General features: G+C 35.8%; 1 protein-coding gene and 1 pseudogene across 4 annotated transcripts in view; both read left to right on the plus strand.

The window, feature by feature from the left end:
* Positions 1–13,434, plus strand: part of COL4A5 (collagen type IV alpha 5 chain) — a 244,877-nt gene that overhangs the window by 33,226 nt on the left and 198,217 nt on the right. The window lies entirely within an intron of this gene.
* LOC106967338 (elongation factor 1-alpha 1-like) lies at positions 1,611–5,959 on the plus strand (annotated as a pseudogene).

Here is a 13,434-nt window from a genome sequence, read left to right on the forward strand (position 1 = left end):
AAAAGGTGTTGGATTTTGTCGTATGTGTTTTCTGTATCAATTAAGATGATCACATGATTTTTTTTCTCCTTGTTCTATTAATGTGTCCTACTATATCAATAATTTTCTTATATTGAACCACCCTTGAAATCATGGGATAAATTTCACTAGGTGATGGTATATAATCCTTTTGGTATATTATTGGATATAGTTTGCTAGTATTTTGTTGAGATTTTTAAAATCTGTTTTTTATAGAGGGTATTGGTCTCTAATTTTCTTTAGTATCTTTGTCTGGTTTTGGTATCAGGATAATATTGGCTTAACAGAATGAGTTAGGTTGTATTACCTCCTCTTCTATTTTTGGAAGAGTTTGAGAAGAACTGATGTTAAATTTTTTTTAAATATTTGGTAGAATTCATAAGTGAAGCTATCTGTGGACTATACTTTGTTGTGAGGTTTTTCATTACTGATTCAATGACTTTACTTGTTATAAGCTTTCTCAGATTCTATGTTTCTTTTTTCTCAGATTCTCTATTTCATTTTCCTTATTTTAATTATTGAAATATAATTCACACATGATGTTACCTTTGTTTCAGGTGTACAACATAGTGATTTGACAATTCTATACATTACTCAATGCTTACCGCTGTAAGTGTAGTCACTGTCACCATACATTATTACAATATTATTGACTATATTCTTTATGCTTATTTTCATTTCTGAGACTTATGTATGTTATAATTGTGAGTTTGTGCGTCTATATCCCCTTTATCTATTTTGCCTGTCCCCACACCCACATCCCTTTAGCAACTGCCAGTTGTTCTCTGTATTTGTGTCTTTTTCTGCTTTATTTGATCACTTGTTTTTTTTCTTAGATTCCACATGTATGTGATATCATATGGTATTTGTCTGTCTCTGACTTAGCATAATATCCTCTAGGTCCATACATGTTGGCACAAATGGCAAGATCTCATTCTTTTTTTTATGACTGAGTAATATTTACTTCTCTCTATATGCCACTTCTTTTTTATCCATTCATCTGCTTTTTAAAGTTTTTATTTACATTCCAGTTAGTTAACATACAGTTTCATATTAGTTTTGACTGTACAATAGAGTGGTTCAACACTTCCATACAATACCCAAAACTCATCACAACAAGTGTACTCCTTAATCCCCATCACCTATTTCACCCATCCTTCCCCCTGCCTCCCCTCTGATAACCAGAAGTTTATTCTCTATAGTTAAGAGTCTGTTTCTTGGTTTGCTTCTCTTTTTCTCTATGCTCTTTTGTTTTGTTTCTGAATTCCACATATAAGTGAAATCATGATATTTGTCTTTCTTTGACTAATTTATTTTACTTAGCATAATACATTCTAGCTCCATCTCTATTTTCTTCTTGATTTAGTTTTTTTTTTTTTTCAACGTTTATTTATTTTTGGGACAGAGAGAGACAGAGCATGAACGGGGGAGGGGCAGAGAGAGAGGGAGACACAGAATTGGAAACAGGCTCCAGGCTCTGAGCCATCAGCCCAGAGCCTGACGTGGGGCTCGAACTCACGGACCGCGAGATCGTGACCTGGCTGAAGTCGGACAGCTTAACCGACTGTGCCACCCAGGCGCCCCTATTCTTGATTTAGTTTTAATAATTTGCATGTTTGTGAGAATTTGGTCATATCATCTAAGTTGTCTAATTTTTTTGGTATTTATAGTATTCTCTTATAATCCTTTTTATTTCTGTAAAGTTAGTAGTGATGTTCCATAATCTTTCATTATTTATTTTCAGTTATTTACATCTTCTCTGTTTCTTAGTCTAGGTAAAGGTTGGTTGATTTTGCTGATCTTTTCCAAAGAACCAATTTTTGATTTAATTGACTTTTCTCTATTGTTTTTCTATTCTCTATATAACTTATCTCCACTCTAATTTTTATAATTTACTTCTTTATGCTAGCTTTGCATTTAGTTGGCTTTTATATTTCTAGTTTTTCTGAGGTACAAAAGTAGGTTACTGATTTGAAATCTTTCCTCTTTTTTAATGTAGGCATTTACTGCTATAAATTTCCCTGGCACTACTCCCTTTACCACGTCCCATAAGTTGTGGTATGTTGTGTTTTCATCTTCATTCTTCTCAAAGTGTTTTCTAATTTTCTTTGTGATTTTTTTCTTTGACCTTTGGTTCTTTAAGAGTGTATTAATTTTCACATATTTGTGATTTTCCCAGTTTTTCTCCTTTTATTGATTTCTAAATTCATTCCTTTGTGGTTGGAGAATATACTTTATAGGACTTCAGTGTTTTTATATTTATTGAGGCTGGTTTTGTGGCCTGTATAGGTTCCGTCTTGAAGAATATTCCATGCACATTTGAGAAGACTATATATTCTGCTGTAGAGTGAAGTGTCCTATATTTGTGTTTTAGGACTGGGTTTAAGGTGTTGTGCAAGACATCTATTTTCTTATTATTCTTCTGTCTAGATGTTTTTATCCATTTTTGAAACTTGATTATTGAAGTCTCCAACTTCAATTATTATATAACTGTCTAATTCTGTCTTCAGTGTTTATCAATATCTGCTTCATATACTGGGGCTCTACTGTTTGGTGTGTATTCTTATAATTATTATAAATTACGGATGCATTTAATTTTTAAAAACATATGTAACTTCCTTCTTTGTTTCTTGTAACAGGTTTTGGCTTAAAATATAGTTTCATATTATAGCCAGCTACTCTAGCTCTCTTTTGGTCATTATTTGCATGGAATATCTTTTTTCTTTCTTTAAATTTCAATCCATTCTGCCAGTCTCTGTCTTTTGATAGGAGAATTTAATGCATTTACATATTAAATGATTACTTATAAAAAGGATTTACCATTGCTATTTTGCTACTTTCTGTATGTCTTATAACTTTTTTGCCTGTCATTTTCTCTATTCGTTTCTTCTTTTGTGTATAATTTATTATTTGTATGGTACCATTTTCATTCCCTTTTATGTGTTTCTTTTACATAGTAGTACTACATTTTTCTTAGTAGTTACCATAGGGATTAAAATTAATGACCTGAATTTATAACAGTCTGATTTGAATTCATATCATATTGTTGTTCTCATAAGTTACAGCTTCATATATTGTGTGCCTGGTAAAATATAACTATCTCTTTGTGTGTTTGGTTTTTAAATTATATAGGAAATAAAAAGAGCTAACAAATTGAAACTATAATATACTGGCTTTTATATTTAACTATATAGTTACCTTTACTAGAGATCTTTATTTCTTCATAAGGCTGTGAGTTATTATCTTGTGTCTTTTCATTTCAGCCTGAAAAAATTCCTTTAGCATTTCTTGTAAGGCAGGTCTACTGGCAATGAACGCTCTTGGGTTTTGTTTATCTAAACATGTCTTAATTTTACCTCCCATTTTTGGAGGATGGTTTTGCTAGATAGGGAATTCTTGATTTTCAGCATTCTTTTACTGTCAGTATTTTAAATATGTCATTCCACTGCCTTCTGGCTTCCATGGTTTCTGATGAGAAATCAGCTGCTAATTTATTGAAAATCTCTTTGTGTTGAGTTGCTTCTCTCTTGCAGCTTTACAGATTCTCTCTTTGTCTTTGTCTTTGGCACTGTTTTTTTAATGTTTTATTTATTTCTGAGAGAGAGAGAGAATGAGCAGAGGAGGGGCAGAGAAAGGGGGACACAGGATCGAAAGTGGGGTCCTCCCTGACAATAGAGAGCCTGATGTGGGGCTCAAACTCACAAACTGTGAGATCATGAAGTCAGACTCCCAATTGACTCAGTCACCCAGGTGCCCCTGTCTTTGACGGTTTGATTAGAATATTTCTTGGATCTCTTTGAGGTTATTGTACCTGGAGTTCATTGAACTTCTTGAATGTGTAGATTCATGTATAATTAAACTTGGGAAGGTTTCATCTGCTATTTCTTAAAATACTCTTAAAAGAATATTTAAATATTATTTTCCGTTTTCTTTTGGTGCTTCTAAAATGCATACATTGTTCAGCTTGGTGTCCCATGGGCTTCCTGGCTCCACTCATTTGTCTTCATTCTTTTCTTCCACTCAGACTGGATAATTTCAATTGTTGTATCTTCAAGTTTATTGATTTTTTTTCCCTTCTGCCTGTGATACCTGATGTTAAACACCTCTGTTGAAGTTTTCATTTCAAATACTGTGCTTTTTAGCTCTAGAATTTCTATTTGGTTCCTTTTTGTACTTTCTATGTCTTTGTTGGTATTTTCCTTTTGTTCACGTATTGTTTTTCTGGTTTCCGTTAGTTCTTGGTCCGTGGTTTTCTCTAGCTCTTTGAGTATGTTTAAGACAGTTGTTTTAACGTCTTTGTCTAGCTGTTTTGCAATGGGTTTTTTGCCAAAACACAGGTGTCATGAAAACCACCACTAAAACTAAACCAAAATGGGAAAGGAAAAGACTTATATCAACATCGTTGTCATTGGACACATAGATTTGGGCAAATGTAATACTACTGGTCATCTGATCTGTAAATGTGGTGGGATCAACAAAAGAACTATCAAAAAATGTGAGAAGGAGGCTGCTGAGATGGGAAAAGACTTCTTTAAGTATGCCTGGGTCTTGGATAAACTGAAAGCTGAAAGTAAATGTGATATCACCATTGATATCTCCCTGTGTAAGTTTGAGACCAGCAAGTATTATGTGACCATCATTGATGCCCCGGGACACAGAGACTTTATCAGAAACATGATTACAGGCATATCTCAGGCTGACTGTGCTGTCCTGATTGTTAGTGCTGGTGTTGGTGAATTTGAAGCAGGTATCTCCAAGAATGGGCAGACCTATGAGCATGCCCTTCTGGTTTACACACTGGGTGTAAAACAACTAAATGTTGGTGTTTACACACCAAAATGGATTCCACTGAGTCACTGTACAGCCAGAAGAGATACGAAGAAATCATTAAGGAAGTCAGCACTTACAGTAAGAAAATTGGCTACAATCCTGACACAGTGGCATTTGTGCCAGTTTCTGATTGGAATGGTGACAACAGGCTGTAGCCAAGTGCTAACATGCCTTGGTTCAAGAGATAGAAAGTCACCCATAAAGTTGGCAATGCCAGTGGAATCACACTGCTTGAAGCTCTGGATTGCATTATGCCACCATCTCATCCAACTGACAAGCCCTTGATTCTGCACCTCCAGGATATCTACAAATTTGGTGGTATTGGTACTTTCCCTGTGAGCCAGGTAGAGACTGGTGTTCTTAAACCTGGTAATGCTCACCTTTGCTCCAGTCAAGTCTGTTGAAGTGCACCATGAAGCTTTGAGTGAGGCTTTTCCTGGGGACACTGTGGGCTTCAATGTCAAGAACATATCTGTAAAAAATGTCCATTGTGGTGATGTGACTGGTGACAGCAAAAATGACCCACCAATGGAAGCAGCTGGCTTCATGGCTCAGGTGATTATCCTGAACCATCCAGGCCAAATCAGTGCTGGATATGCACCTGTGCTAGATAGTCCCAATCTCACATTGCATGTTTTCTGAGCCAAAGGAGAAGATTGATCATCATTCGGGAAAGAAGCTGGAAGATGGTTCCAAGTTCTTGAAATCTGGTGATGCTGCCATTGTTAATAAATGGTTCTTGGCAAGCCTATGTGTGTTGAGAGGTTCTGTGACTATCCTCCTCTGGGGTGTTTTACTGTTCATGACATGTGACAGGTGGTTGTGACAGGTGGTTGCTGTGGGTGTCATTAAAGTAGTGGACAAGAAGACAGCTGGTGCTGGCAAGGTCACCAAGTCTGCCCAGAAAACTCAGAAGGCAAAATTAATATTAACCCTGATACCTGCCACCCCAGTCTTTAAACAGTGGTGGAAGAATGGTTTCAGAACTGTTTCTGTCAATTGGCCATGTAAGTTTAATAGTAAAAGACTAGTTAATGATAATAATGCATTGTAAAACCTTCAGAAGGAAAGAAGAATGTTCTGTGGGCCATTTGTTGTGTGTGTGTGTGTGTGTGTGTGTGTGTGTGTGTGTGTGACAGTTTTAAGTTATTAGTTTTTAAAATTAGTAATTTTTAATGGAAATAACTTGACCAAAAATCTGTCACAGAATTTTGAGACCCATGAAAACTAAAGTTTAATGAGAAAATAAATTAAAAAGATAAAGTCCTTGTCTAATAAGGCCAGCATTTGGACTTCCTCAGTGATAACTTCTGTCAATTATTTTTTCTTAAACATGCTACACTTACCTTTTACTTTGTAATATTTGGTTGAAAACAGAATTTGATTATTTTAAATGTGGTAACTGGAAATCAGATTTTTCCCTTTACTAGAGTTTCCTCTTTTTTATTGTTGAGGGAAGTAGCTATCTATTTGTTTAGTGACATTTGCAACTTATTTACGTAGAGACCATATACCTTGTCATGTATGGTACTGAAATCTGTGTTGCTTTAACTATTGTTCAGATAGCTTTTTTAAAAAAAAATTTAATGTTTATTTTTGAGAAAGAGAGAGAGACAGACTGCAAGTGCGGGAGGGGCAGAAAGAGAGGGAGACACAGAATCCACAGCAAGCTCCAGGCTCTGAGCTGTCAGCACAGAGCCTGACACAAGGCTCGAACTCACAAACTGCAAGATTATGACCTGAGCTGAAGTCAGATGCTTAACTGGCTGAGCCACGCAGGCACCCATGAGATAGCGTTTTGAAGGATATTTCTTTGAATGCCAGGAACCAATAAAAGAGAGAGAGAGAAAAGGAGAACAAAAGAGAAAAAAAAGAGGAGGAAGAAGAAAAATCTCCCGTCTTTGTGAATTGGCTCTTTGTTGTAGCAGTCCTTCAACACTTAGCCAGGACATTTGCAACTCTGCCTTAGCTTTCACTTCCTGCTTATACTGTGCTTGGAGATCGGCCATTGTGAAAACATAAGTTTTTCTCAGGTCTTTGCTGAGCATGAGTCCTCCCCTGGACATATACCTGGCTTTTTAAATTCCTCAGTAAATATGGACATTTTTCAATGCCTTTTTTTTCCCAAAAAAACTCCACTGCTTTCCTCACAGGCTTTTGGGAGTTTATCCATATGCCTTACCTTCAGTCTTTTGCCCCAGGCAACTGTGAATTGTCCATTCACCTTACAGTGTTTTTCACAATGACTACTGTTCTGCTGTCCTGAGTCTTTTCTAAGTTAGGTGAAACAAAGACAAATGCCCTGCATCAGCCCTTCAGGTGGCCCCCAGACAGGTTAGTGCAGACAAACAATACTTTGTGAACAAAATCTCTGCTGCCTCTGGTACCAAGGACAAGGGTCCCACAGTGTGAAGGTGGCTGCCCTCTTGGAAGGTGCCACTGAGCCAGGGAGGCAGCTGGGTAAGGACAAACAAAAGCACCACAGACCTTTTCTACCACTTTTCATTTGTATTTTTCTTGATTCAACATTTTCTTGGTTGTTGTAAAGTTTGGATCATTTTCCAGAGTTCTGAAAAATTTAATTTTAACAGTTCTTCCTTGATTTTTTGATGTTTCTGTGGAGGGACAGGTGCTCAGAGTTTCCTACTCAACCATTTCACTGATGTCCAAAATATTTCTAATATGAAAATCCAGTTGTTCTTTCACTATTTTTTGAAAGACAATCCTTTTCCTATTGAGTTACTTTTCACTTGTTTTGCAAGTCAATTGCCCATATTATGTATGAATCTATTTCTGGACCATATACTCTGTTTTGTTGATCTGCTTGCCTATCCTTATACTAATATCACACTGTCTTGATTATTCTAGCTTTATGATAAGGCTTGAAATCAGGCAGTGCAAGTTTATTTGGATTGTGTTTGTATCTATAGCCTAATTGATATTAATGATATTAAATCTCCCTTTGTATGTCTATGTTATATTTATTCTTTAGGTATTCTTTAATTTTTCTTGGCAGTGCCTTATACATTTCAGTGTACCAGTTTTATTATTTTTAGTAGTAACTTTTTGTAGATCCTTCAGGATTTTCTATATGTACAATTATGCCATTTTTGAAGTTTTACTTTTCCCCTTCCATTCTCTCTGCCCATTAGTTGTGTATCTTTCCTTGCTGTCTTGGATAGGACCACCGGTACAGTATTCAGTAGAGGCAGTGAGAGCAAAGTGATGAGATTAGTCATTTCTGCCTTGTTCCAATTACGAGGGGGATATCATTCAGTCTGTTACCATTAAATGTGATGTTAGTTCAATGGTTCTCAATGGGTTCATAAACTTTGCCCTCAGAGAACAGTTGGAAATGTCTAGAGTCATTCTTGGTTGTCATGATTGGGAGCTGTTGTTGGTGTCTAGTGGGTACAGGCCAGAGATGCTGCTCATTATCCTCCAAAACACAGTACCTATACCCATCTAGTCTGCATGACAAGGAATCATCCAGGCCAAAATGTCAATAGTTCTACTGTTGAGAAACTCTGTGTTAGCTGTGTGCCTTATGGGCTGCCTTTTATCAGATTAAAGAAGTTACCTTTTATTCCTAGTTTGGTGAGAGTTTTAATCAGAAATGGCTACTATAATTCTACATGTACAGAGATGATTATATAGTATTTTTTCCTTTATTGTACTTACAGAATGAATTACTGTCTTAGTCCATTCAGGTTGCTATAACAAAGTATCATAGTTGGAATGAGAAATTTATTTCTCAGTTTTGGAGGCTGAAAAATCCAAGATCAGAGTGCTGGCAGAGTCAGTGTCCGGTGAAGGCACCCCTCTTGGTTCATAGACAGCTGGAACAAAATCTGGATCTAGGAATGCACTTGATTTATTTGGGATTTGTGTGATTAAACTGACTCCCAGAGCCTCACATTGGGAGATGTGGAAGATAATTTTTACCCCTTTGTTGATTATCTCATTACGATCAAGCTGGAAAATACTAGGATGTTTTTAGAACCAAGATAATGCTGTTAACATTAGTTAACTATTTCATTTTACTTGGCAATGAACATATAATATTCCATGGATACCAAGGGCTGCCCCTAACAAAGTACCACAAAATGGGTGGTTTAAGATAACAAAAAAATATTGCCTCACACAATTCTGAAAGCTAGAAGTCTGAAACCAAGTGTCAGAAGGGCCATTCTCATTCAGAGGGCTCTAGGAGAGGATCATTCCTTTCTTCTTCTTAGCTTTTGGTGGTTCCTTTCAGTCCTTGGCTTATACATACATCATTCCAATCTTTACCTTCATCATCACATGATGTTTTCCCTCTGTGTGTGTCTCTGTATCCAAATCTCCCCTGTCTTGTAAAGACACCAAGTCATTGGATTAGGACCCACCCTAATCCAATTTGACTGCATTTTAACTTGATTACATCTGCAAAGACCCTATTTCCAAATAAGGTCACCTTCTGAGGGGCTGGGTGGGCATGAATTTTGGGAGGACTATTCAAACTAGTACACTATGCATAAGAAAATTTTTTATTTATGCTTTCAAATGATACCTTGAAAAATATTTTTATTTAAAAAAATTTCTTAACGTTTATTCATTGTTGAGAGACAGAGACAGAGCATGAGTGGGGAAGGGGCAGAGAGAGGGAGACACAGAATCTGAAGTGGGCTCCAGGCTCCGAACTGTCAGCACAGAGCTCATGCAGGGCTCGAACCCAGGAGATCATGACCTGAGCTGAAGTCGGACGCTTAGCTGACTGAGCCACCCAGGCGCTCCGAAAAATATTTTTATTTTAATGTCCTTTGGTCTAAATGCCAAATATAAATAGTCCTATATGCAAATGTTCAGATATACTGTCTAAAATTAATATAGAATTTCTCAAAGTTTACAAAACAAGAAACATGTGGAAGGATATGATATTGTTATTTTTTTCTGATTTAAATTTATCAGAATAGTGTCAAGTGGGTGGCTTAGTTGGCTGAGTGTTGGACTCTTGATTTCGGCTCAGGTCATGATCCCAGGGTTGTGCGATGGAGCTCCGCATCTGTCTGGCTCCACACTGAATGTGGAGTTCACTTAAGATTCTCTCTGTCTCTCTCTCTCTTTCTCTCCCTTCCTCTGCCCATCTGCCCTCACTCACGCATGCTCCCCACTCTCTCCCCCCCAAAAAAATGATCATGATTTCAGCTTAGGTCATGATCTTGCAGTTCTTGGTTAGTGAGTTCAAACCCTGGGTCAGGCTCTGTGCTGACAGTGCAGAGCCTGCTTGAGAGACTCTCTCTCTCCCTCTCTCTCTGCCCCTCCTCTGCTCTCTCTTTCTCTCAAAAATAAACTTAAAAAATAAAAATAAAAAATAAATTATCGGAATAAAGTAAATGATCATTACATTAGAAAGTGTTTGGAGGAGGAGGTTTGTGAGACAGTCATCAAACTTTTGCATTCCGGTACATGCGCCAGGTTGACTAGTACATAATCTCCTCACGCTCAAAAAACCTACAGTTCTGTTGAGAGGCAGATTACAATATAGCATGATGAGTTCAATAGAATTGTACATAGGGCTGAGGACGAAATAATGATCTATATTGAGTTCTAAAACTGTGTGTGTGTGTGTGTGTGTGTGTGTGTGTGTGTGTGTGTGTGTAAGACAGAGGCAGAGAGTAAGGGATGGAGGGATGGTGAAAGTGAGAGAAAAAAGAGAGTTAACTAATAGTTTTCAAAGGAAAAATAAGTAAATCAAAGTTGTTTATTCCATATACACTAATTTGAAAGTAATGATGCTCACAATGTTGTTAACATAGTTCCACTCTATGTGCAAAATACTGATTTATTCCAAAATGTAGATTCTCTGACCAAGTATTTTCTTTTGGATCTCGAGGATCTGCTGAAGGTAAAGCTTTCCTGTAGCTAATTGGGAAAATTCAGTGGGGTTGTCTCTACAATATTTATAATACTTAGCAAGACTTACAATACATATAATAACTTGAAAAATTACAATGCCATGAAACAAACATCAGCCTGTTTAACTGCTGACTCTGTGACTGAAATAAATTGTTTCCCTTGGTTCTTCCCCTGCACCAAGGTGTTTTTTAAACCGAAATTAGCTGTAATAATTTGCTCTGGAAGATGTGCTGTGCTGCTTTGGATTGTTTTTCTTTTTCTCCCCACCATCCCACAACTTACACTTATTTTTGATTAGGTGATACACTCAGGTGGCTCAAATTTTGATAGTTATTAGAATCTATACAATTAAAAGTCTTTCATTTTTTGTGCCCAGCCACATAGTTCTTCCTAGAGGCATCCTGTGTTAACTAACTTCTCTTGTTTTTGTTTTTAGAGCTATTTCATGCATATATAACCGCGGGCACTTGCAAACATGCACATACTTATGTTTCCTATTTTTATACATTTTCTGTACTTTGCTTAAGATCATTCCATGTTAGTACATAAAGAGCTCTGGCTACGTAGTATTATTCAATTGTATGGATGTGCCATAATTTATTTAACCAATCCTCTGTTGAGAAATATGTAGCTTGTTTCTTGACTTTTGCTATTACCTTTCTGCAACAAATAACCTTGTAATAGGTCATTTCAGATGTGTACTATCTGTAGGATAATTTTCTAGAAATGGAATTGCTGGGTTGGATGGTATGTGCCTTTGTCATTTTGATGGATATTGACAAATTATCCTCCATAGAGGTTGTACCAATTTATACTTATACTAGTAATAGATAAAAGTGCTTGTTTCCCCAACCCTCACCAACACATTGTGCTATCAAACATTATATCTTTGCTAATATGATAGGTGAAAAATGATATCTCATTGTGGTTTTAATTTACATTTATGTTCTGAGTAAGGTTGAGCATCTTTTCATATATTTAATACCCTGTGATATTTATAAAAATAATTCCCTTTTTATGATGGTTGGGATGCTACTGGACTGATGGCATAATATCTTTTCTCCTTAACTTATACCAATGAACATGTTTTTTTTTTACACAAGAAAACAAGGGTAATTCCAAAGAGCACCTTAAACTCTAAGTCAGAACATTTTATGTGTTTTAAAAATTCACTAGCTTTTTACAGTTAACTCCTTATACAGCTAACGTATCATAGTTGATAAACAACTGAACCAATATCCCCTAGTAATTTTAAATGATTTAAATTACTTATAAGAAATTAAAACCAATATTGTGTTGGTTTTTAGTATATTTCATACTTAAAATGTTTCTATCTTAAGAAAAAAGAATTATTTTTTACTAAGAAACTTACCCATGTATTAGAATTTACACAGAATTATTTAAAATTATATGTTCTCATTTAAAATATGCATTTGCAATTTTCTTTCTCAATGCCTAAGACACATTATAGGAAGGTTAGAAGTTCAGTGTATATTTAAATGTGCTGGCTGATTCATAAATGGCTCTGGACTCCTTTGCATCATACAACAAATTGTTCTCAGAGCTTTGTCTATGGCATTGTATATCACTTCTATTATAGCACTTATCAATGTCTGCCATGTATCATCATTAGTTATTTATGTGTCTGCCTTTCTCACTAGATTGTGAACTTCTAGAGGATATAATTTGCATTCCCCTTTAGCACTAGCATAGACTCCATACTCATAAAATGTTTGTTGAATTGAATTGAAGCACATTTACTTTGGGGTTCTGAGGTTGCATTTTTAAAAACACTTTTCCACCTAGTTTTTATTTCATTTTTGCATAATGTCTTATTCTAATGCTGCTCGACTTTGCTTTCTGCTGATATTATTGACTTCGTATTGAAAATAATTACTCAAAATTCTCCTCTAATAATAGCATTGAAGAGGTAGATTTTTTTAAATTGTACATATATTTCCTTACTGTTCTTCATTTTCTTCCATCAAAGTCCTACTTTACTTTTAACCAGAGGCAGTTCCAAACATTTACTGGGCAATAGTGGGTAGATTGGGTGCTGTGGTAAGGTACATTAATTGTTTCATGTCACTATGTTCCCAATTTATGTAGGCAATTTGAAATGTGCAATTAAAGTTTTGGTCATTGCTAATATTAAGTAATTTAGAAGGTTCTATAACAGAGTGAACAGCTTTTCAAATGACCTTTTTTTAATTTAAAATTTTATTGAAATAATTATGGATTCACATGCAGTTCTAAGAAATAATACAGAGAGTTCTTTTGTATACTTTACCTGTTCCCTCCAAATGGTGACACCTTGCAAAACTATTGTATAATATCACAACCAGGATATTAATGTTAACACAATCTATCAGTCTATTCAGATTTCACCATATTTACTTGTGTTCATTTTTGTGTGTGGGTTTTAGTTCTGTACAATTTTATCACATATGTAGATTTATGTATCCATGACCGAAGTTAAAATACTGAACAGTTTCAACACCACAGGATATTTTATTGTGCTTTTATAACCATACACATCTCCCGTTTTTTCCCTCCCCCCCCCATCATCCTAACTCATGGCAACCCGTAATCTGTTCTTTATTTCTAAAATTTTGTCCTTCAAAAATGTTGCATAAATAGAATAATACAGTATGAAATTTTATGTAATTAGCATTTTTAATTAAATAA

Source organism: Acinonyx jubatus, chromosome X (assembly GCF_027475565.1).
Source record: "Acinonyx jubatus isolate Ajub_Pintada_27869175 chromosome X, VMU_Ajub_asm_v1.0, whole genome shotgun sequence".
Classification (NCBI taxonomy): domain Eukaryota; kingdom Metazoa; phylum Chordata; class Mammalia; order Carnivora; family Felidae; genus Acinonyx; species Acinonyx jubatus.